Source organism: Ambystoma mexicanum, chromosome 9, assembly GCF_040938575.1.
Source record: "Ambystoma mexicanum isolate Mex_15411 chromosome 9, UKY_AmexF1_1, whole genome shotgun sequence".
Lineage (NCBI taxonomy): Eukaryota > Metazoa > Chordata > Amphibia > Caudata > Ambystomatidae > Ambystoma > Ambystoma mexicanum.
The window spans coordinates 1288173377-1288196635 of NC_090931.1; the positions used below are offsets into that span (position 1 = coordinate 1288173377).

Sequence of the window (23259 nt, forward strand, 5' to 3'; positions counted from 1 at the left end):
TCCCCTATACCTCTGTGTTTCAGTAGAGTAGAGGGTTTCATTACATATACTGGGACGAGGAAGAGTGAGGTTTAACCAGGTAAAAATATAAATCGCCACTGACACAAGGAAGATGGAACAAGGAGGCAAAAGCCCACTGCAGAAGCAGCACACACAGTGCAGCTTTCAAGAGGCAGCCTCAATCATAAAATGGGAAGAAGGTCTCGATAGAGCGTCAAGCCATCCCTGGAGGAGCGAGTAATGATATGCTGGTTCCGTGCTGAGGGCCCCGAAGACTGGAAGAGTAGACACTGTCAGGGAGAGAAGCGAGTCTCCAAGAGGTCCAAACAACAGGCACCTGGCCGATGGCGGAGAGAAGGGACGCACGACCAGTGAAAGCAAACCGAGAACAAAAACACACGCAGCCAAGGACGTGAGGGAGAATTTAATAGTGTGGAGCCGCCAGAGACCAAATGCTGAGCATGGCAGCGACACAGAAGCCCTGCTCTGCCGCCTGGAGGAACCGGAGACCGTGCCAAGAATTCCCGTAGGTAGGGAAAGGGTTGGACCGGCTATTGGGGCACGAAAGGAGCTGAATGGATTAAAGAGGTACACATGTGCATCCCGATAAGTCAAAGGGGATAATAGTGGAATTATACAATTTGATACAAACTTTGTCATTCACATTAAATACATCCCAAGAAACATAAGGGGATAACAGGAGGAATTACGAACTTTGTGAATTACATAAGTAAATCCCGAGAAGCAAAAGGGAATATCAGAAGATTTTTGATACAAACTTTGTGAGCCAGATAAATGCATCACAAGAAGTAAAATGGGATAATGGAGGAATTCTACAGTTTGATACGAACTTTGTGAAAAGGCCTTTGTCGAACAGTACCTGGCAGGAGAGTACACCAGGTCCGTTCAACTGGACAGCAGGTGAAACAGAGACATGGGTCCCACAGAAGACCAGGGTCTGGGACCCTTATGGAAACGGGCGACGCCTGCTAGGGAAGTATACAAGGACCAAGGACACACACCACCACAAAGACCTATATAATCAGTGGGCTGGAGCCCAGAGTGAATCAGGGAGACCCAGAGAAAGTATAAAAAGAACTGGAACCAGCGAGACCCAGAGACGGTCAAAGTCGAGAAGGAGAAGAGGTACTAGAAATCTGAACAAGGTTGTCGGGGACCCTTTTCCCAAGAGAGAAATATAATTTGGAACTCTAAAATATGTAATCAAGTCTGGCAGGATAGTGAACCAGACTTGACCTGGAGATATGTTCAACATTGCGTGTTGTAAGGAGTAAAGTCTACATTCAGATCTGACAGTCTAGTGAACCAGAACTGATGGAACATTTGTGGACTGAAGTGTGGACGGAGAAATAGATTCCCTCCAGAGGCCTGGAAACTGTGTGGTGTAAATGTTGGAATGAACATTCAAGAAGTGAAGTTTATAGTTAAAGATTATTTTGCAAAAGTTAGTTTAGAGTGTAATAGGTGATAGGTAAAGATTTGGGGTAGTACCCTTTGGGTGCACTACAACAACCTTAGCCTCCTACCATTAGGACCCAACCTTTGGTATAAGTCTGAACTACACAGGTTGGTAGTGTGGCTGAGCAGCCAGGCTTATCGCAAGAGGGGTCAATGTGAGCTGTAGAGTGGTTACACAAAGATTCACAGTGACAAGTATCCAAATAAACACTTAAACTCAAGGTTTCTTGGTAAAACAATTATTAATTTATTTACCAGTCATTTTAATAAGCTTTCTTCAGAAGGGAGCAATATAATAGCAACACACAAATACCTTAAAAAAACACACTCTTAGTTTCTAAATCAGCAAAACACCCATTGGGATGACACACTTCCTACACCCTCCGGTGACCTCAATAGCTAGGACACTGTGGACATTGATATATTACTGTTGGCATTTAGAATAGTACTGAGATGAGTTTCAAAGAAAAGGTTATTAGAACAAACAAGAAAACACAAATATTCTTAAGATCCCCCAATGCAGAGTAAGTTAACCCCTTCCTGGAAGGATTGGTACAACACAACGTCAGAGGAGAGAAGAGTCATTCAGTGAATCGGGCTAAGCCAAAGTTAATGGGCAAATGTCTGTGAGCTGAAGCACTTCTTGCAGGTAAGTAAGAGAAGTCTTTGCACAATGTTTTAGAAGTCTTTGAAGAAAAAGAAGAATCTATGTAGGGCCACAAGCTGTTAGACGTGTGAGAAGTAGAAGATTCTACAACAAGAGGTAAGTTCTCTTAGACTGTACATTACCTTTAGTTAGAAGAAAAATGCAGCAGATTACTTCTGTTCCTGTGCAGCTCTGTAGATCCTGGTGTTCCTGGGCCTCAGTCGTGGGGACAAGAGGGACGACTTCTGTGGACTCTTGCACTGTAATGGGACGGTCACCGACAGCAACCCGCAATCTTCAAACAAGTGGCAATTCGGTGTTTCAGTTCCTCGCATCTACCGCAAATAGCCCCACCGCAGTTCTTGGCTGTCGAGATGGGCTTTCCTTGCATCTGTGGTCCAGCACTCTATTGAGGTGGCTCAGGCGTGGTCAGTCCTGCTTCCTGGGAGTCAGGAGGATCTACTGGAGCTCTTGGCCAGCTTAAAGGCAACACAACTGGCCAGCTTAAAAGCAACACAAACTGGTGTTCCTCTCCTTTGCTCTTCGGTTCTAGCAGAAACTGCAGTGGAAGTGCAACCAGCTTCGAGAGGATGTCCAAACCTATTGTTAGGGAGAATTCTCAGAAATGTGCTAATTCCTTCTACCTTAGAGACCCCCAGCTCTTTTGCTGGACTCTAGGATTTTTTAATTTTTTAACCTGGAGAGAGTGAGAGCTTTTTCCCACTCTTTCATGTATTTTTTCCTATGATTTGAGCTCAGTGTTTTTATTGGTTGTGGAGTCTGGCTTCATGTTACATTGTAACACACAGCACCCTCAGTGCAGTGGCACAGGGAATTCTTTCAGATTTTCCAAAGGTTGAAATACCTTTCTCTAGGATAACTACTGGTTCCAAGAGCAGTAAAGTGAAATTGACTTTACTTACATCTGTACCTTTCTAGACCCAGAACAAACTATCTTACAAATGGGTGCTGGAGGGGTTACTTAGTATCCCCTTTGTCTAGCTTCTCATTTAACATTTTTGTTACCCTTTCTACGATCAATGGCTGGTGGCAGTGGTTTACTTTTAACTAACGTGGTGTGCTTTTACCGCAGGCTGTGTACGCAGCTGCAGTAAAGCACCCAAGGGTGCCATTTTTGTCAAAATGACTCTGGTCTTCTTTTTTCACTGTTTCTTTGTGGAAAGGTCCTTCTTGAGATTTACTCTGCATGCCAAACCAGGTTTGGTCCCTTTGTTCATTTTGTCTTTGGTGTTATTCATGAGTGAAACCCGCCTCTGGCTCCAGTATGTCTGGCAGGGGCAGCAAGTGAGGGAGGTACCCGAAACTCCCTGTGCTTAATACCTTTGGTTACAGGAATGCACCCAAAGGTGATTGGCCGGCTGGCTGTCTGGCAAGGGCAGCCACCCTGTTGTTTGACTGGCAGCTAGGCTGGAATGAATGGCAGAAATCTGCATAAAAGGCGAGGCTTTTTGGCTTGGAAGGCAGAGTCGACCACTGGACGAAGAAATCCGAAGAAGAACTTGAAGACGCCTGCTGCAACTCCTTGGCCGTTGGTTTGCCTGGTGAAGCCCTGCTGCTGTGCTGAAGCTCAGAATTTGCCTCGACTAGAGAAGCCCAGCAAGGACGACTTCTCACCTCGAGTTGGTGAGACCAATCAACTCCGAAGTGAACTCGTCTGGACATCCTCTCGGAGCTGGCTGTTCTTCCCTGCTGCTGCAGGAACCGAAGCGCCAGGGAGAGAAACACCAGATTCGGAGTGCATCACTTTTAAGTTGGCCAAGAGCTCCAGGAAGATCCTCCAGACTCCCAGGAAGCAGGACTGACCGAGCCTGAGCCACCTCAACAGAGTGCTGGACCCCAGATGCAAGGACAGCCCATCTCGACAGCCAGAAACTGCGGTGGTGCTATTTGCTATAGACGCAAGGAGCTGAAACCGCAAAGTGCCACTGATTTGAAGATTGCCGGTTGCTGTCACTGACCATTGCAGTACAGGAGTCCGCAGAAGTCCTCCCTCTTGTCCCCACGACTGAGTCACAGGAACTGTTAGGCAGAATTGCATGCAGTACCCTCTGGGACCACCACATACAATTAGGACTACAGTTGCAAGCAAAAACCAACCTTTGGTATAAGTCTGTACTACCCAGTTTGTGGTCGCGAGCTGAGCAGCCAGGCTTATCTCAAGAGGGAATGTGAGAAGTACAAGGATGTTAAGAGGTCTTACAATCACCATGGTTCAAGTAGACACTTACACTCAAGGTTTCTTGGTAAAACACTTATTAATTTATTACACAGTCATTTAGAAAACATTCACTAGAAGGAGGCAACTTAATATTATACACACACATACTTCAATACCAAACCAATAAGTTAAGTGAGTAAATTAGGCTCCCCTGAAATAGCAGCAAAATGGCATTTCAGTTACTTTGAATGGGAGTAAAAAGGCATAAGTTAATAAAATAGATCACAAATACTTTCTTAGGCAGTGCAAATAGTTTCAGTTCACTTGAGGACTAGATTCAATTCAATATGCCTATGCCAAAGTCAATGTGATAGTGTCTTGGATAAAAAAGAGTAGTTCTTGTAGTTAACGGTAAAGTCTTTGCCAATGTTCTTAGAAGTAGTTTGTACGAAAAAGAATCATATGTTGGGTCACAAGCTGATTAGGCCTGTAAATTGGGAAAGTTTCACAAACTTTCACCGCGAGAGGTAAGTTCTCTCAATCAGGTTGCAGCTGAAGACGTTGGTTCCTGGCAGCTCTGGTCAGATCTCACTGTTCCTGAGCCTCAGTCGCGGGGACAAGAAAGAGGATGTCCGGGGATGCCGGCACTGCACAGGGTTGCGTCAAACAAGCTGGCAAAATGGAAGATCTTCAGTTCGAGTAGCTGTCTTCAAGCACACAAGTTGGTGTCCTTCCCCATGGTTAATCATCCAGGTGGCTTACGAGTTGATTGGTCCCACCAACTCAAAGGAAGAAGTCGTCCCTGAAGGGGCTTCTCTGTCGAGATGAACTTGTTGATTCTGACCTGCAGCAGGACTTCACTGGGCAAACCAACGGTCCCGGAGTTGCAGCAGCCGTCCTCTTTCAGCTCGTCTTCGGATCTTTTGTTCTAGTGGTTGACTCTGCTTTCCAGTCAGAGACTCGCCTTTTAAACAATTTTCTCCCTTTCATTCCTGCCTAGATGCCACTCACCCAGCAGGGTGGCTGTCCTTGCCAGACAGTCAGCCAGCCAATCACGCCAGAGTGCATATGGGTCTCCTAGAAGACTAAGCACAGGGAGTTTCGGGCACCTCCTTCACTTCCTGCCCACCCCAGACACTCAGGTGCCAGAGGCGGTTTTCAGTCCTGAAGCCCGCCAAAGGCATAGAAACAAAGGGACAAAACCTAGTTTGGTGCACAACAAACTCTAGAAAGACCTTTCCAAAAAGAAATGGTGAAAAAAGAAGACCGGGACCCGTTTAAACAAAGGGGCTTAAGGCGCCAGCTTGAAAAACGTGGCTCCCGCGATTTTTAGCTACCGGGTTCGCGGTCGGGAAAAATCATGGTAGTTCGTTGTAAAGCCACTGCCACCTGCCATTTTGATAGCAAAGGGTAGCATTTGACTGCTACATGAGTTTATAGACGCAGGGGATTCTAGGTAACCCCTCCAGCACTCTATAGGAAGATAGCGTGTGCTGGGTCTAGGAATGTAAAAAGACTAGTAAAGTCAATTTAACCTTACATTCTCTGGGAAACAGTAGTTTATTACAGAGAAGGTATTTAAACCTTTGGGAAGTCTAAAAGGACATCCCTGTGTCACTGCACTGAGTGTGCTAACACACCTGAAAAGATGCCTATGGAGTTATCACAATACCCCATAATCAAGGAACACAAGAGTAAAACACACATCAAAATACATGAAAGAGTGGGAAAAAGGCTCACACTCTTTCCAGGTAAAAAATCAAGTCCTCGAAATCTAGAAAAGTTGCTGGGGGTCTCTAAGGTGAAGGGAATTAGCACATGTATGAGTATTCTCCCCAACAGGAACAGCAAAATGTGCAGAGCTGCACAGGAACAAAAGTCAGCTGAACCATTTCTTCTAACCAAAGGTACTGTACCGTCCAAGAGAACTTATCTCTTGTTGTGTAGCCTTACTTGATCTCAGTTGAGACTTGTCTTGGTTGCTCCTGTAGAGTTGCTAACAGCTTCTTTACCTCACAAGCCTAAACAGCTTGTGGCCCTACTTTGATTTCTTCTTTTCTACAAAGACTTCTAAAACATTGTGCAAGACGTTTACTTACCTACAAGAAGTGCTTCAGCTCACCTAGACTTTTGACATTGGCCTGTCCTGGCTCCCTGAATGACTCTTCTTCCCTCTGACTTTGAAAGGGTTAACTTTGCATTGGGGGTTTCAAAACGTACTTACCTGCTTCAGAATAATTGTGTGATCTCTTTTTTATTCTAATAACTCTTTTCTTTGACATTCATCTCAGTATTGCTCTAAATGTACCAGTAATATAAATATGTCCGCGGTGTCCTAGCTATTTAAGTCACCTGAGGGTGTACGAAGTGTCTGTGTGCCATCCCAAATGGTATTTGCTGATTTAGAGAAACTAAGAGTGTGTATTTTGGAAGTATTTGTGTGTTGCTATTATATTGCTCCCTTCTGCAGAAGGCTTATTCAAACTGACTGTTAAATAAATGTATGCTTGTTTAATCAAGAAACCTTCAGTGTAAGTGTTTAATTGGATACTTGTCACTGTGAATCTCTGTTTAACTCCCCTACTGCTCACATTGACCCCTCTTGAGATAAGCCTGGCAGCTCTATCACGCTACCAACCTCTGTAGTGCAGACTTATACCAAAGGTTGGGTTCCTATTGCCAGGAGGTCAAGGTTGTCATAGTGCATCCTAAGGGTACTGCACCAAATCTGACATGCAACTATCTTTCAGGCTACCCTGAGCCGCCGCCTCCTCCTCGCTCATATCTGACTGACTGTCCGCTATTCAGTCATGGTGTGCTGCAAAATACCTCTTCCTCATTGCCAGTAAGAGATTGTTTGCATTGGGACCCCTGCTCTCGCTTTCTCACTTTCACTCTGGCCGGCCTTCCTTGGACCTGCGCCTGCACCCACCAGCGAGGCCAAAAACCTTGGGGGCATCTTCGACTCCACTCTCTCCTTCTCCTCTAACTTTTCAGACATCTCTAAAAAGTCAGCTGCACCTCCCCAGAGGTACTCTACCTTTTCTCACTTTCCCCCAGCGGCTCACTGTCTCCAGAGCCCTAGTTTTCTCTAGGCTGTACTACTGCAACAGCCTCTTTCTCAACCTCCCTGCTTCTGCTCTGCGCCCTCTGCAACACATCCAGAACAGAACAGCAAGACTTATCCTTAGCCTCAAGCCCAGGGACCGCATCTCTCTGGCGCTGAAATCCCTCCACTGGCTCCCCGTGGCTGCAAGTATCAAGTTGAAGAACCTCTGCATTGTCCACAAGGCTTTCTGGGGCCTGCAACCCACCTATCTGCAACAATGCCTACCTAAATACTGTACCTTCAGAGCCCTCTGCTCATCTACCTTCTACCTCCAACCTTCTGCGAGTGAGCCTGTTCTCCAAGCAGAGATTTGGAGGGATATCTTTATCCTGAGCAGGATAAAGCCTCCCTTCCGCCCTCTGCCTTGAGCCTGATCTCCTTAAGTTCCGCAAACTCCTCAAGACTTTCCTCTTCTCTTCCTTCTCTCTCCCTCTACACTGTTAACCAATCTCTCTGCTCTTTCCCTCTCTCCCTTCTTTTCCATACAGCTTACTGACTGGCCGCCTGGTGTACCTCAGATTCTCACAGGTCCCTGGCACCCCCGCCAGTCCTCTCGCCTCCCTCTGGGCCCTGCACTCACCTCATCATCACTGCACTTAATCAATGAACCAAGAGAGAGGCATCTCTCTGCACTTACCCCAGTCTCCACCGTCTGGGTGCACTTCGATCCCCCCCAGAACTTGTCCCCATCCCCTGTAACCGTCTTTGCACTTGCGCGATCCAATTGCTCCATGCCTGAAGATCGACTGTCTGTTCCCCCTTGTCTTCACTCCATGCATTGTGGCGCCTTAATTGCAATTGGAAAAACTGCATAATCGTCAGACCAATTTGCTGTTCTCTCCTCTGTTAATTTTATTATATGCACTTGCTCTGCCTGTGCAGACTATTATCGTTTCAGAATTTCAAGGGCCCTGAACGACTGCTGTGTTTCCCCTTGTTCCCTCCCTCCTTGAGCACTTTGAAACACTTGCCTTGTGTATAGGCGCTTTACAAATAAACATTATCATACCATACCATAGTAAAAGGGAAAGATAGGTTTTTCTTTTTCTTTCATTTTATAAATAAAACTCTTTGTTTGCCAACAAACATGCCACCACTGTCAGACTCGTACTTCTGCACCCTTAAAGTATGTATTCATGTAACCACTGGTGCAAGGTCTAAATGTACAGCATAATTATGTATGTCACTCTTTTGTCATAAGTCCTCTTCTTGTTTTTCTGAATTTATCCCCCCCACTTTACCCACATATTCAGTGGAACTGTCAAAAAGCACCCTAGAATTGGACTGCCTCCATTTCCTGTTTGTTCTCTGATGAGCACTTCTTGTCGGAGTACCAACCATACCATATAAATAGACATACAAATAGAAATAAATGCAAATAAAATACTTACCCATGGAAAAACAAGGTGAATGGCTACAGGGTTTATCACTATGGTGATTCTAAAAGACAGCACAAGTCTAGGCTTAGATACCTTTCGGTCTGGCAACTTTTCACTTCCGGAGAAGAGCCAGACGTATATGCATATGTGCGAGTTGTACTGTTGATAGATATGTTCATGCAGCAGGTGTCATAGAGGCTGGCAGGATGACTGGCAGGAAAGGAGAATGATACCCATAGGTATGAGCAACAGGGGATTGATGTTTGTAAGCATGGGCATGTGCATTATAGGCAAATGTTGTAGTGGCCAAGTGGGAAACCCAATTGCTATTTTTCTGCGAACTGAAACAGAGAAGGCACTGCTCCAATGGTTCTATTGTTACATTTCCAAATATTGTTGGCTGAATGCCTCAAAAGACCTGTTTTTTTCAGCCTATTATTATTATTATTATTATTATTATTATTATTATTATTGTTAGTATTTTTTTTGTGGCCTTCAATTTTCGCGAATATCACCTTTCGCGGGGTGTCACCCCCCTGAACCCACCTTCAAACTGATTCCCAGCTCACCCTCATTCTCTAAAACGGGGAGTTTAAGCCCTGAAACCCTGTTTGCTCCACTGCCTCCTTGCGCCATAAACATTTTTACTTAAACCCCTCTTCCTTCAGACACAGACTCACAAATACACACACACCACGTACTCGTTCTCCCACCCCCCTGCCTTCCATGCAAAAAAAAGACCCCCTCGACCCACACAAACACTTAAATGTGCCTGCTACTGTGCACCCTTCTCACTACACTACAAACATACCCCCACAAAACACACACACACCCCCTAGACTATTTTCCATCAGTCGACTGAGGCTTGTCCAGAAAAGGGACATGAACTGAGACGCACAGTCTGTTACTGGTATGAGGTAGTTCATCTATTTTGAAGATTACTCCAATAGGAAACAGTTCGTCTTCAGTGTGTGGACATGTTGTTGCAAGGAGTGATGGTCTCCATTTGGGTAAATCGATCAACGACAACTATGATGGCACTGTACCTTCTGAAGGGGTATTCTTATGAAGTGTTTTTGGAAAAGTGTTTTCTAAGTGTTATTTGGTTGATTAAATTAAATATATATTCATTCATCATATTAAGTCATTTCTGATGCTTGTGTGAATCTGCTTAGAATCACATGATGTGCATATAATCCGACATCTAGTGGTAATCAGAGTATTGCACTTTCTTTTGAAGATCGAAAGGGGATGTCAACATGGGCATGACTGTAACACTATCCCTAACGTGACGTGCAGTGTACCCAAAATCCCTCACGCGTCGAGGTCCCTCAGATTGTTTTTTTCCACCAACCTAGTTGGTCGCCGATGCGGAGCTCGCAAGAGTTTTATATTGCTAAATTGCCCACACGACCTACAGTCGTCTAGTCTCCCGACAGACCTTCTGGACAACTGACGACTGCTTCGTGGCTTTCCTGCCACCAACGCATCTACAACTGCTCGGCGACAGTTCAACTGCTCGACAACTGTCGACTGCGTGGCCTCTGCCCTCTGGCCAGGCCCTTACAGTAGGGAGGGTGGCGCCCTGGGTTTATTCCTCTGAGAATGTATTTCCTTTACCCCTCTCTTTCTCTTCTTGGTCTGTTTGCTGCTACCCTCTGCTATGGAGAGGATTCCATTTAAATTCTGCCCGTCTTGTAACGGCAAGTTTCCTTAGAAGGACACCCATTGCTGATGCAATCGGTGTCTGCCTCGCGACCACAACAAGCACTTATGCAAGGCCTGCAAGCTCTTTCAACCGAAAACGTTGAAAGCGAGGTGGACTAAATGGTGGGCTGCCTACGCTATGCAGACCAAAGCCTTTTCCTTTTGGCGCTGTCGCTTCGGACGACAAGGAATCCGTCGTCAGCTATGGCTCTGAATTGGAAGCCATCAACCTCTCAGAGGAGCCCGCGGGCTCCCAAATGCACAACCCCGACAGACAGGCTACTGGCACTGTTATGGGAAAATCCCACTCCGGCTACAAGGGCACTCACGCACCACGTGTACACAAGCACACAACCCCTAATGCCTCTTCGCCAGAGTCATTGAAAAATGCACAACAGCCATAGGGCCGCCGAAAATTTTGACTGTCCCTTGCAAACCTCGCAGTTCGGCACCCTCCACGCAACCGCCTTCACGGCATGCGACTGGGATTACCTCTGGAACGGGCATTCACCCTAAAAACCTGTCAACACACCATCCAAGGGTGCACAAGCGCCTAGGGCCTCGGTGGAGTCACAGACCGAGCCTGCGCCTTCAGGTGCGTCGAAACCTTTAATACAACTGCTGAAAATTCGCAAAAGCCTTGCGGCTATCATTTCGGCAGCCACAGAGCACAAGGGCATCCTCTCTCATCGAGAGGAGTATTCTGAGGTCCCCCCCCAGCCTCTCTATAAGGCCTTATTGGGAAAATATACTCCTCCTGGGCAGCCTTTTCCTCCTCAAGACCCTTCTGCCTCTTCACTATGGACTAGGGAGAGGTTTGAGCAATAGATGGACAAAATGGCCCAGCTCATTGACTTTTCAGACCGGTACATTACACCCAAAACACCCTGGGAAGAGGACTCCTGCCCCATTCCTTACAAATTGCAGAAATTACCCATCTCTGCACAGGGACACCAGGAAAATATCTAGGAGGTCCCAGATGAACCAACACAGGAGGATTCTTATGAAGACCTTAATCCTTTTGCCCAAGACCCGACTGATCAGCACCCAGACTGGGAACAGGATCAGGCGGAGGATCAGGGACCTTGGCTATCACCAACGCATACCCCTGACCCAGACGCCATCTGCCTAGATCCCCCTTCACCTCCACAGAGGGATTTGTCACCTGTTGATGACCAGATGTTGTTTAATGCTATTTTAAAAAGGGCAGCTGATCATTTTTAATTTGCAACGCATGAAGCTGCTCCAGACTCAGGCTTTGTGGCAGATATCCTTAAGTAGAAGGAGCAGACTAGTCAGGCCATCCCCTTACTAAACTCTATAAAGAGGCGCCTGGCCCCTTCCTTGCTGTCCCCATCTCTCACATGGGTGGTCAACCCCCGGGTTGAGAAATTATTCCGCCCATCACCTTCCGACCCCCTCTACATCAGGGGTCATGCTACACTAGACTTCTTGGTGGTTACTACCACTCGGAAGAGGGCACGGGTTCCACTGTCCTCGGCGGAAGCCCCTCCGGACAAAGATTGTAAGAAGCTTTATGCCCTGGGTAAGCGGGTTACAGCCTCTGCAGCCTACTCCACACGGATCGCAAATAACACCAGTCTCCTGGCAAGTTACAGTGATGTTCAATGGGGCCTAGTTCAGGATGGTCTTCAAGATGTTCCAGAGCCCACCCGATCCCACCTGCTGGCGGTCGTGGCTGAAGGCAGACAAGTTGCACATAACATACTGAAGTACACGCGGGACTCGGCTGAGACCTCTGGACGCACCCTAGCCTAGGGTACCTTAAGACACGCCTGGTTGAAAAGCTCTGGCTTTAAACCCGAAACTCAAGCCTTTCTGATCAACAAGCCGGTGGAGGACTCCAACCTTTTTGGGAAGGCGGTTGATGACGCCCTAGGGACGGCAAAGAAAGAACACGAAACACTAAAGTCGCTTAGCCAGATCACTGCTAAACCCTTCCACCAGCATGGAGGCTCTAACTCACGCTGGCCTTTTCATGGCCAAACTTTTTCCTGCTTTCCACAAGGAAAATACGACTCAGGAAATACCCCCTGGGCCTCCGGCCAAGGCTCATATGGTAGCCACCAATACCAACAAAGAGGCCCTCGTAGGGGCCAGGATAGAGGCAGAACTCTACTCCTAGAGGCTCCCCGGTCTCGACCTCAAAGTGACTTGCCGGTTCGGGTCCCCTCCCAGTATGTCAAACCTCAAAAATTCAGGATGACAACACTGCAGGAGGTAATACCAATGTTTCAGCAGGGGGATTACATGGCCACATTGGACATGAAAGATGCATAATTTCATATTTCAATGTTGCCAGCACCCAGAAAGTACCTCAGGTTCATGATAGAGGATGCCCACCATCAGTTCAAGGTTTTCTTTTTTTCGATTTTTTAAAAAAAATTATTTTTATTTTATTTTAAACAATTTTTGTTTTTTACAACTTACAAACACCAAAAAACACACCCAACAGTGCAAGCTCCTAGCTTTCAGCATCATGTACATTTACATATATTCACCACTGCCATTTACTAACCCTCCCCACTTAACTCGAGCCTACCCCACTGCCCTTTCAAATGTCATTCATCGGGGGGCACTCCTCCTTCAGTGTGTCGTGTTCGCTTGCATTGGCCTGACTGGGCCTAGATAATGTGGCCACAAGTTGTCTCCAGGCTACCAGTGATCCCACTTCATCATCTTCCCCCCTATTGGCCACTTCATACCATACTAACGTTTCTACTTCAGCCCATTTTAGAAGATCATGCCACCACACCTCTATCCTGGGTCTATGACACGCCTTCCAACCCATGGCTATTCTGCGTTTGGCCAGAATGCAAGCCAAATCCTTAAGTTTGCTTACATGTTTCAGGTTACGTGGTCTGGTGAATCCCCCTACCATGCATGCCCACACGGATCCCACATGTAGCTTAATTCCTTTCTCGGTTAAGCGATGGTTAAATTCCCCCCTGAATTTCCTAACCTCCGGGCATGCCCAGAACATGTGTATGATACCTGCGTTCTCTTCCCCGCATTTAGGGCATGTTTGTGTCTCTTTGCTCTTGAATTGGGCTATCCTTTGAGGGGTCATGTACGCCCTATGGGTTACATATAGCTGGATCAGTTGTAGTCTCGCGTTTCTGGACACCTTTTTATGGTATCTCTGTGCTTGCATGGGTTCCCCCGCATCCTCCTCCCACTCCTGTCTCAGCTGGGTCACTTTCTTTCCCACCCTGGACATTACCAGTTCATAGATCCGAGATACCACATGCCCCCCTTCCGAGATGTCATATATTGTTTCTGTGGCCGTGTCTGGTTGGTCTTCTAGTTCTATTTCGGACCATGTCTCTCTTACCCGCCTCACCAATCTAGTGTAGGTGATATATTGCCCCGGGTGTACTCCGGTTTCTTCAACTAGCATTTGGAATTCCAGTACCTTCCCATCTCGCCACACATCTCCCAGTGTTGCTATGCCCACCGGTTCCCAGTGTCTACGAATCGTCTTTCTTAGTTCATCCACTCCATGCATTGCCACTAGCGGCACTTGCGGGGAGCATGGAGTCTGGTCCTCCATAGCCTGACGTGCCTTACGCCATGTCTTCCAACCCAGTTCCAGCACCTTCGATCGCCCTTTTAACTCTGATTTCTGTAGCCATATCAGTTCTTTCAGAAAAAACTGGGCACATTCATCCCTCAACAGTCTGGATTCTGCTGTGGTGTCCTCCGTTAGCCACTTAGCCACATACTGTAGCTGTCCGGCCAGATGGTATATCTTGAAGTTCGGCATTTTTATGCCCCTCTGTCATATATGTTTTGTGATTTCCATAGGGCAATCCTATTTCTAGTATTGTGCCAGATAAAGCCTCTACATAAGCTCTGAAGTTTGCCAAAGAAGCGTTTGGGCAACAAATGTGGGATATTTGCAAAAAAGTGTAACAGCCTAGGCAATACAACCATCTTCAACAATGCCACCCTCCCCACCATGGCTAGGGGGAGTTTAGCCCAGTACCTCATGCTGTTTTCAATGTTTCCTACTGCTTTCTCTGTGTTATGTTTGTGTTCATATTCTACTGCGTGATAGATGTCGATCCCCAGATATCTAAACGTTCGGTTCTCCCAGGGTATCTGTAATACTGGTAGGTTTTCTTGCTGGATGCCTTTGTATCTCCCTGGGGGAAATAAACACGACTTCTTGGGGTTGACCGCTATACCAGAGAGTAACGCAAATAGCTCCATTACTTCTAAGATGTATTGCAGGTTTTTCTCCGGATACCTCAGGTATAGCAGTACGTCGTCTGCATACAATAATATTAGGTGCAGCCCCACTTAGTGTAGACTCCTACCTCTTCATATTGTTGTCTTAGGTAAATCGCTAGAGGTTCAAGTGCGAGAATGTACAGCATTGGAGACCATGGGCAACCTTGTCTAGTGCCCCTGCTGAGTTGGCATTTGTCCCAAATAGTCGCTCCCGTTTTGACCCTGGCTAGTGGCGAGCTATACAACAGTTTTACCCACCTTAAGTACCAAGGCCCCAACCCATATTCCTTCAAGGCCGCCATCAACCAGGGCCATCTTACGGAGTGAAAGGCTTTTACCGCGTCCAACGAGACAATTGCTATTTCACTTGCGTTGCCTTCTGCCTGTTCTATGACGTGGTAGAGCCTTCTATGGTTGTCGGATATACTTCTACTCGGAACATATCCGGTCTGATCACGGTGTATGAGTTTACTTATGACCTTTTTAAGTCTGTTTGCCAGCACCGCCGTGAGTATTTTGCTATCTTGGTTTAGCATGGATAGCGGTCTGTATGACCCACAGTCTGTGCTAGGCTTATTAGGTTGAGAAGCGGGATAAATATTGCCTCCCTCTGGGATTCTGGTAGTTTCCCTAACTCAAAAGCCTCATTTAGCATTGCCAATAGCGGGGGAAACACCTCTAACCTGTATGTTTTGTAAAACTCGCTAGGGATGTCATGATGCCTACCCCCGGGGACCCAGACCAGGTCCAGCAACCCCGGAAGCAGGCATCAAGTTATTTTGAGCAAGCCCAAAAGCCCCTGTTAGGGGTTGTTTGGGTGCGGTCCTGGCGCCTATGGCGCCAGGCTCATATGGAGAGTCAGTCCTGGCGCCTTAGGCTCATAGAGTAGAACTTACCTGATGCAGACCATGCTGCAAGAGCTCCAAGCCAAATGAGGCTTGGAAGGGACTATTTTACCTTGGGACTATTTTTTACTCGGGTGGGGCTGGGGAGGAATACTTACCTGGGACTACTTTGTAGGCTATTTAAACCACGCCTCAAGAGCAGCACATGCTTCGCGTTATTCTGCATCCAGCAGAGTAAGGCTCACCGTGTCTGCAAGCCTGCATCCAGTCTTCTGCCACGCCCGCCTCGAGTCTGCAGCTCCTAGAAAAAGGGGAAACGGAAGGAGAAAAGGTTAGAACAAGAGCAATACCTTCGATCCTTACCTGAATTCCGGATCCACTGTGCCTTCGAGCTGGAAGAAAGAAGTATTTCACGCGCGCCGCCTCGCCTGCTGCAGCGCCGCGCTGAACTCACCGGCCTTCGCAGCATTCTCACGATCCACCTCTTCCTTCTGCACGTTCCCGCCGCACTCCGGCACCTAAGGGGAACACAAGAACAGCAAAGGTGAGCCAAGGGAATAAACAGAGGCAATAGTAACTACCCCCATAGACTTACCTGATTTACCGCCGGGGGTACTATTCCTCTTCACGGGTCGGCGCAGCCTCCATAGAATCCTCGCCGTACCCCGGCCCCTGAGGGGAACAAAAGGACAACAAGGTGAGACAAAGGGACAAACAAGGGAAATCCTTCTCACCACAATAGACTTACCTAATTTTACCGCCGGAGGCATTATTCCCCAAACTTCATATTTTCTCTCTGCACCCGAATAAGGGAGAAAGCAACAGGTTACATTCTGGCCTTATTTTATTGAACTGTGTTGGATAAGACAAATCCTTACCTGAACTTTGTCAGCTACCACGAGGAACTCTTCGCTGGGGTCAAGCTGCAAACTGCAAGGAATCAGACAAGAGTGAAAGTCAGACATTTGAACTCTTACGAACTACAATGTTCTGAAACTCACCAATTCCTTCTAACCAGTGAAGCAACTGGTTATCTACGCACCCCTGCGCTCGATGCAGGATGGAGAGCTCATCCTTCCAAACCATCAGGTGAGACTTTAAGAAGGGACATTAGAGGCGATCAGTGGCGAGAACAGCAGGGGGAGGTGGGGATTAACTCTCAACTCCACGGGTGGTTAATTCCCTTTCTCCATTTACAGAAGAATACTCCTACGGGCCAAGCAAACCAAGCTGGGTGGGCCAGTCCAGTCTGTCATCTCGGCACTACACGTCACTTTGGTGGAGACCGCAGCTGTCCAGTTCGGATCGACGCCCCTGTGGGAGCCAGGTGAGCGTAACAGAACGCAAAGCAAACCCACAAATTCCCACCCAGGCGTTATGGAAACTTCAGAAACTGACCAATTGGCCCAATTACTAGGGGAACTGAGGACAGAAGTGCATTCCGCCCGTCAAGAGACCAATGCTCTTAGGAGAGAGCTGATTTTGTCAAAGGAGCGAACTGATGATCTTGCTAGGCAATAACTGCAAAGCCAGGCTGGACAAACGCCCCTACCAGGACTCCAGCGCCTGTTTCATCGAGTAACCCTGTGAAAATATACCTACCAGGGACTATTCCATTAGCTCCGCCCGAACGCTTTGCCGGGGACCCTAAAAGGTTTGCTGTGTTCATGAACCAATGCCGCTTGCACTTTTTATGCAGACCTGGAGCCTTCCCAAACGCTCAAGCCAAGGTAGCCTTTGTATTGTCATATCTCAGTGGCAGTGCAGCTGATTGGTCAATTCCACTAGTTACTCAGAATGACCCAATTCTTCGAGATTTTCAGGGCTTTCAAACGAGCATGGAAAGACTGTTTGCCCGGCACTCCCAAGGACAGGCCCTGGATAACAAACTTTTGTCCCTACGACAGGGTAACCAGGACCTTCTATCCTACGTCGCGACCTTTAATAGGTTGATAGTGGAAACTGGATGGCCTGAGGTAAAACGAATCATGTTATTTCATCGAGGGCTTCGAGGAGAACTCAAGGATGTCTTGGCTCAAGTCGTGAACCCACCTCAAGACTGCGCAGAATATATAGACTTAGTGGTCCAGTTAGATCACAGACTTCAGAACAGAAAGGCTGATCGAGCCAAGTTTGAGAATCGGGTGTTGGTTAAAACCCACGCTAACCCCAAAGGAGCAGATGCTTCAGAACCCATGAAAATCGGAGGGGTTAAAGGACCCTTAACCCAGAAGGACAGAGAAAGGAGACAGCAAATGCAATTGTGTCTATATTGTGGAACTTTGGGCATTTTCTACGGGATTGCCCTGTGAAACCACCCAAGAAGGTGGTAGGAGCTGCTAATAAAAGCCATATGGAGTCAGACTCGGGAAACGACCACGCCCGACAAGCGTAGAGGTCCGCTTGCTGAGCTTGAAGAAGGATACTCAGACCTCGCATTTCATCATACCAATGGTCCTCGTAGATCCAGGGCAGCCATCGCGTTTGCACGCAGTAAGGGCATACATTGATAGCGGGGCCATAGGAAACTATGTGGACTACGAATTGGCTTCCAGGATGAATCTACCTCTCTGCCGAAAAACCACCTCAGATGTCATCACCACAGTCGATGGAACTGAAATCGCCTCTGGGCCTGTGACTCATTCGACCGCAGAGATGACACTATTGGGTCAGGATGGGCATCGAGAGACTATTGTGTTTGATCTAATCAAAGCCCCACAGTTCCAAATAATACTGGGGATACCTTGGTTGGAAACACATAATCCTTGTATTGATTGGCGAGGGAAGAGAATAACCTTCCCGGATTGTGCACGAACCTGTTACCCAAAGAAAAATCTGAACGCAGGCCTGGCCATAGTAACCACAGCAGTCATGCAACTACCTCCAGAATACCAAGAATTCCAGGATGTCTTCCAAAAAGAACAGGCAAACACCTTACCTCCTCGCAGATCGTAGGATTGTCAAATCGATCTCATACCCGGTGCACAACCCCCTTGTAGCAGGATCTATGCCCTTACGGAACCTGAGAACCTTCACCTAAAACAATACTTAGACCAGTACCTTGCCAATGGCTTTATTCACCCATCCAAATCCCCTGCATCTTCAGCTTTGTTCTTCGTGTCCAAAGAGGAAGGTGACCTCAGAACGTGCATAGACTACCGCGCATTGAACCAGATAACTGTTAAGAACCGATACCCATTGCCTCTGATCCCTGAACTACTGGACCAAGTGAAGGACGCTTGCATATACACTAAATTAGATCTCCGGGGGGCATATCATCTGGTACGTGTAAAAGAGGGCGACGAATGGAAGACTGCTTTCCTCACTAAGTATGGATAATTCGAATACCAGGTGATGGCTTTCGGGTTGTGCAATGCACCAGCAGCCTTCCAATACTTCATAAACGATGTCCTTCGTGAACTCATTGACGTTTGTGTTGTCGTATATATCGATGATATTCTAGTATACTCCTCTTCAGAATCTGACCATGTGAAGCATGTCCGAGCAGTCCTTGAGAAATTGTGCCAGCACAAACTATATGCTAAACTGGAAAAATGCGTTTTTCATGCCACAGAAGTTGAATTCCTTGGGTTTATCCTGACCCCAAAGGGAGTCCGAATGGACTCACGAAAGGTGGACGCAATCCTTAAGTGGCCTTCGCCAAGTTCAGTTAAAGGAGTACAAAGCATGCTGAGCTTTGCCAATTTCTACCGCAGATTCATCCCAGATTTTTCACATGTCGTACATCCCATCACAGCACTCTTGCGAAAAAATAAACGCTTTATGTGGACTGAAGAAGCTGAAAATGCCTTCCAAGAGCTGAAAGCGAAATCCACGTCTGCACCTGTATTAAAGCACCCGCGCCCTGAACTTCCATACATAGTGGAAACTGATGCATCCAGTCTAGCCATGGGAGCTGTGCTGTCTCAAAAGGACCCTGAAACTGGCCAGCTTCACCCAGTAGCATTTTGGTCCAGAAAGTTCTTGGCACCCGAGTTAAACTATGCGGTTACAGACAAGGAGTTATTAGCCATCAAATCCGCCTTCAAGGCTTGGCAGCACTATCTTCTCGGTGCCAGGCATACCATTACTGTGATCACCGATCACCGGAACTTACAGTATTTAAAAACAGCCAAGGCCCTATCGTCATGTCAACTCCGATGAGCATTGTTCTTTGCCGAGTTCGATTTCGTGATAACCTATCGACCAGGTTGTAAGAATGGTAAAGCAGACGCCTTATCCCGAATAGGGATAGGAGAGGCAGAAGTGAACCCAGAACCAGTACCTATAATTTCCGAACAAAGGATCCTTGGCATGACTACTCTACAGACACTAGAGGACATTCAGGTAAAGATCCAGCAACTCTTTGATCCTACAGCCCTGCAGGACTGGGTAATGAAAGGCCCAGACTACTCTGTCACCTATGATCTGCCTTATTACCAAGGGCGGCTAATTCTGCCACACAAGGAACTACAAGAGCTAATAATTTCCCGTTATCATGATACCCTAATGGAGGGGCACCGAGGTATTGCAAAAACTGAAGCTAAAATTAAAAGACAATTCTGGTGGCCCACCTGGCGAAAGGATATTAAATCCTTTGTGATGTTTTGTGGCATTTGCGCCCAAAACAAAAGTCAAAAGAAAAAAACAGCTGGACTCTTACAACCTTTAGACATTCTGCCTACACCATGGCACACCTTATCGTTAGACTTTATTACTGATCTATCTCCTTGTAATGGATTTAACACCATTCTAGTTATTGTGGATCTTTTTTCCAAGATGGCCCATTTTATTCCTTTTAAAGGATTACCTTCAGCCTCAATCCTGGCCAAAGAATTCCTCAAACATTGTTCGCATTCATGGATTTCCGTCCGTGTTGGTCTCTGACCGGGGCAGTCAATTCATTTCACATTTTTGGAAGAAATGTTGTCAATTGGCGCAAATCGACGTGAGATTATCGACCAGTCACCACCCCCAGACCGATGGTCAAACGGAGAGGACCAACGAGACTCTTGAACAATACCTACGTTGTATGTTACATCAGACTGAGAGTAATTGGAAGGACATTCTTTGGATCGCCGAATATGCATACAATAATTCAGTACATTCTGGAACTGGACAAAGCCCCTTTTATACCCTATATGGGCACCATCCTCGAACCTCGGACCTTGACTTACCCCAACACTTAGAAATGCCCGCAGTGGACCATCTACACGCTACGATTACACAAGCCTTTAAGGAGGCAACTGCACATTTAAAACAAGCGAAGGAGAAATATAAGAAAGGTGCTGATCGGCATAGAAGTGATACTCCACAGTACCAGATAGGGGATCAAGTATGGTTGGCCACAAAACACATACCTCTCAAGGGAACGCTGACCTTTAACCCTAGATATTTGGGACCTTACTCTATTAAGGCCATTATCAACCCGGTGGCCTTCAAGTTAGACTTACCTGCAAATATGCGAATTCACCCCGTCTTTCATGTGTCACTTTTGAAGCCAGTGCAACCAGGGACAAGACTAACCAAGCCACCAGACCCCATCCTTATAGACGGGGAACCCGAATTTGAGGTTATCCAAGATCGTCATCCAAGATGGTGAAGTCAAAACTTTTTTATTTAATCGACTGGAAAGGTTACGGACCACAGGAAAGGTCTTGGGAACCTAGTGACCACGTGCATGCACCTCGATTGGTGAAAAGATTCCACCGAAATTTCCCAGACAAACCAAAACCACAGGGAAGAACGACTTTAGGAGGGGCTTTGGGGGGGGAGTGCTGTCATGATGCCTACCCCCGGGGACTCAGACCAGGTCCAGCAACCCCGGAAGCAGGCATCAAGTTATTTTGACCAAGCCCAAAAGCCCTTTTTAGGGGCTGTTTGGGTGTGGTCCTGGCGCCTATGGCGCCAGGCTCATATGGAGAGTCAGTCCTGGCGCCAGGTTCATAGAGTAGAACTTACCTGATGCAGACCATGCTGCAAGAGCTCCAAGCCAAATGCGGCTTGGAAGGGACTATTTTACCTTGGGACTATTTTTTACTCGAGTGGGGGTTGGGGGAATACTTACCTGGGACTACTTTGGAGGCTATTTAAACCACGCCCGAAGAGCAGCACATGCTTCGCGTTATTCTGCATCCAGCAGCGTACCGCTCACCGTGTCTGCAAGCCTGCATCCAGTCTTCTGCCACGCCCGCTATGTCTGCAGCTCCTAGAAAAAGGGGAAACAGAAGGAGAAAAGGTTAGAACAAGAGCAATACCTTCGATCCTTACCTGAATTCTGGATCCACCGCGCCTTCGAGCTGGAAGAAAGAAGTATTTCACGCGCGCCGCCTCGCCTGCTGCAGCGCCGCGCTGAACTCACCTGCCTTCGCAGCATTCTCACGATCCACCGCTTCCTTCTGCAAGTTCCCGCCGCACTCTGGCACCTAAGGGGAACACAAGAACAGCAAAGGTGAGCCAAGGGAATAAACAGAGGCAATAGTAACTACCCCCAAAGACTTACCTGATTTACCGCTGGGGGTACTATTCCTCTTCACGGGTCGGCGCAGCCTCCATAGCATCCTCGCCGTACCCCGGCCCCTAAGGGGAACAAAAGGACAACAAGGTGAGACAAAGGGACAAACGAGGGGAATCCTTCTCACCACAGTAGACTTACCTAATTTTACAGCCGGAGGCATTATTCCCCGAACTTCATATTTTCTCTCTGCATCCGAATAAGGGAGAAAGCAACAGGTTACATTCTGGCCTTATTTTATTGAACTGTGTTGGATAAGACAAATCCTTACCTGAACTTTGTCAGCTACCACGAGGAACTCTTCGCTGGGGTCAAGCTGCAAACTGCAAGGAATCAGACAAGAGTGAAAGTCAGACATTTGAACTCTTACGAACTACAATGTTCTGAAACTCACCAATTCCTTCTAACCAGTGAAGCAACTGGTTATCTACGCGCCCCTGCGCTCGATGCAGGATGGAGAGCTCATCCTTCCAAACCATCAGATGAGACTTTAAGAAGGGACATTAGAGGCGATCAGTGGGGAGAACAGCAGGGGACGTGGGGGTTAACTCTCAACTCCACGGGTGGTTAATTCCCTTTCTCCATTTACAGAAGACTACTCCTACGGGCCAAGCAAACCAAACTGGGTGGGCCAGTCCAGTCTGTCATCTCAGCACTACACGTCACTTTGGTGGAGACCGCAGCTGTCCAGTTCGGATTGACGCCCCTGTGGGAGCCAGGTTAGCGTAACAAGGGAGTCCATCCGCCCCTGGGGCTTTGCTAGTGGGTAATTGTTTGACCACTGTTTCTAGCTCCTCTAATGTGATTGGGGCATCTAGATTCTCTCTCTCTCTCTTCTGCACTCAGTTTAGGTAACCCGATATCCTCTGTCTCCCTTATCTCCTCTACTTCTACCCCTCCAGCGTCTTCATATAGGTGTTGGTAGAATTTAAGAAATCCCCAGTTTACGCTCTCTTGGGTATCCCATATATGGATATTTTCTCTCTTTAGCTCTCTTATCGCTACTCTGGGCGTCTCATTTTTATAAAGCCATGCTAGCAGCCTCCCCGGTTTATCCCCACCTGCATGCTGTCTTTCTATATATTTCTTATAGTTTAGGTTGCATAGTCTCTCCCAGTACCCGCCACACTCTTGTTGTAATTGA

General features: G+C 47.2%; 1 protein-coding gene across 1 annotated transcript in view; it reads left to right on the forward strand.

Moving 5' to 3' along the window:
• Positions 1-23259, forward strand: part of LOC138489066 (protein mono-ADP-ribosyltransferase PARP14-like) — a 1172404-nt gene that overhangs the window by 763342 nt on the left and 385803 nt on the right. The window lies entirely within an intron of this gene.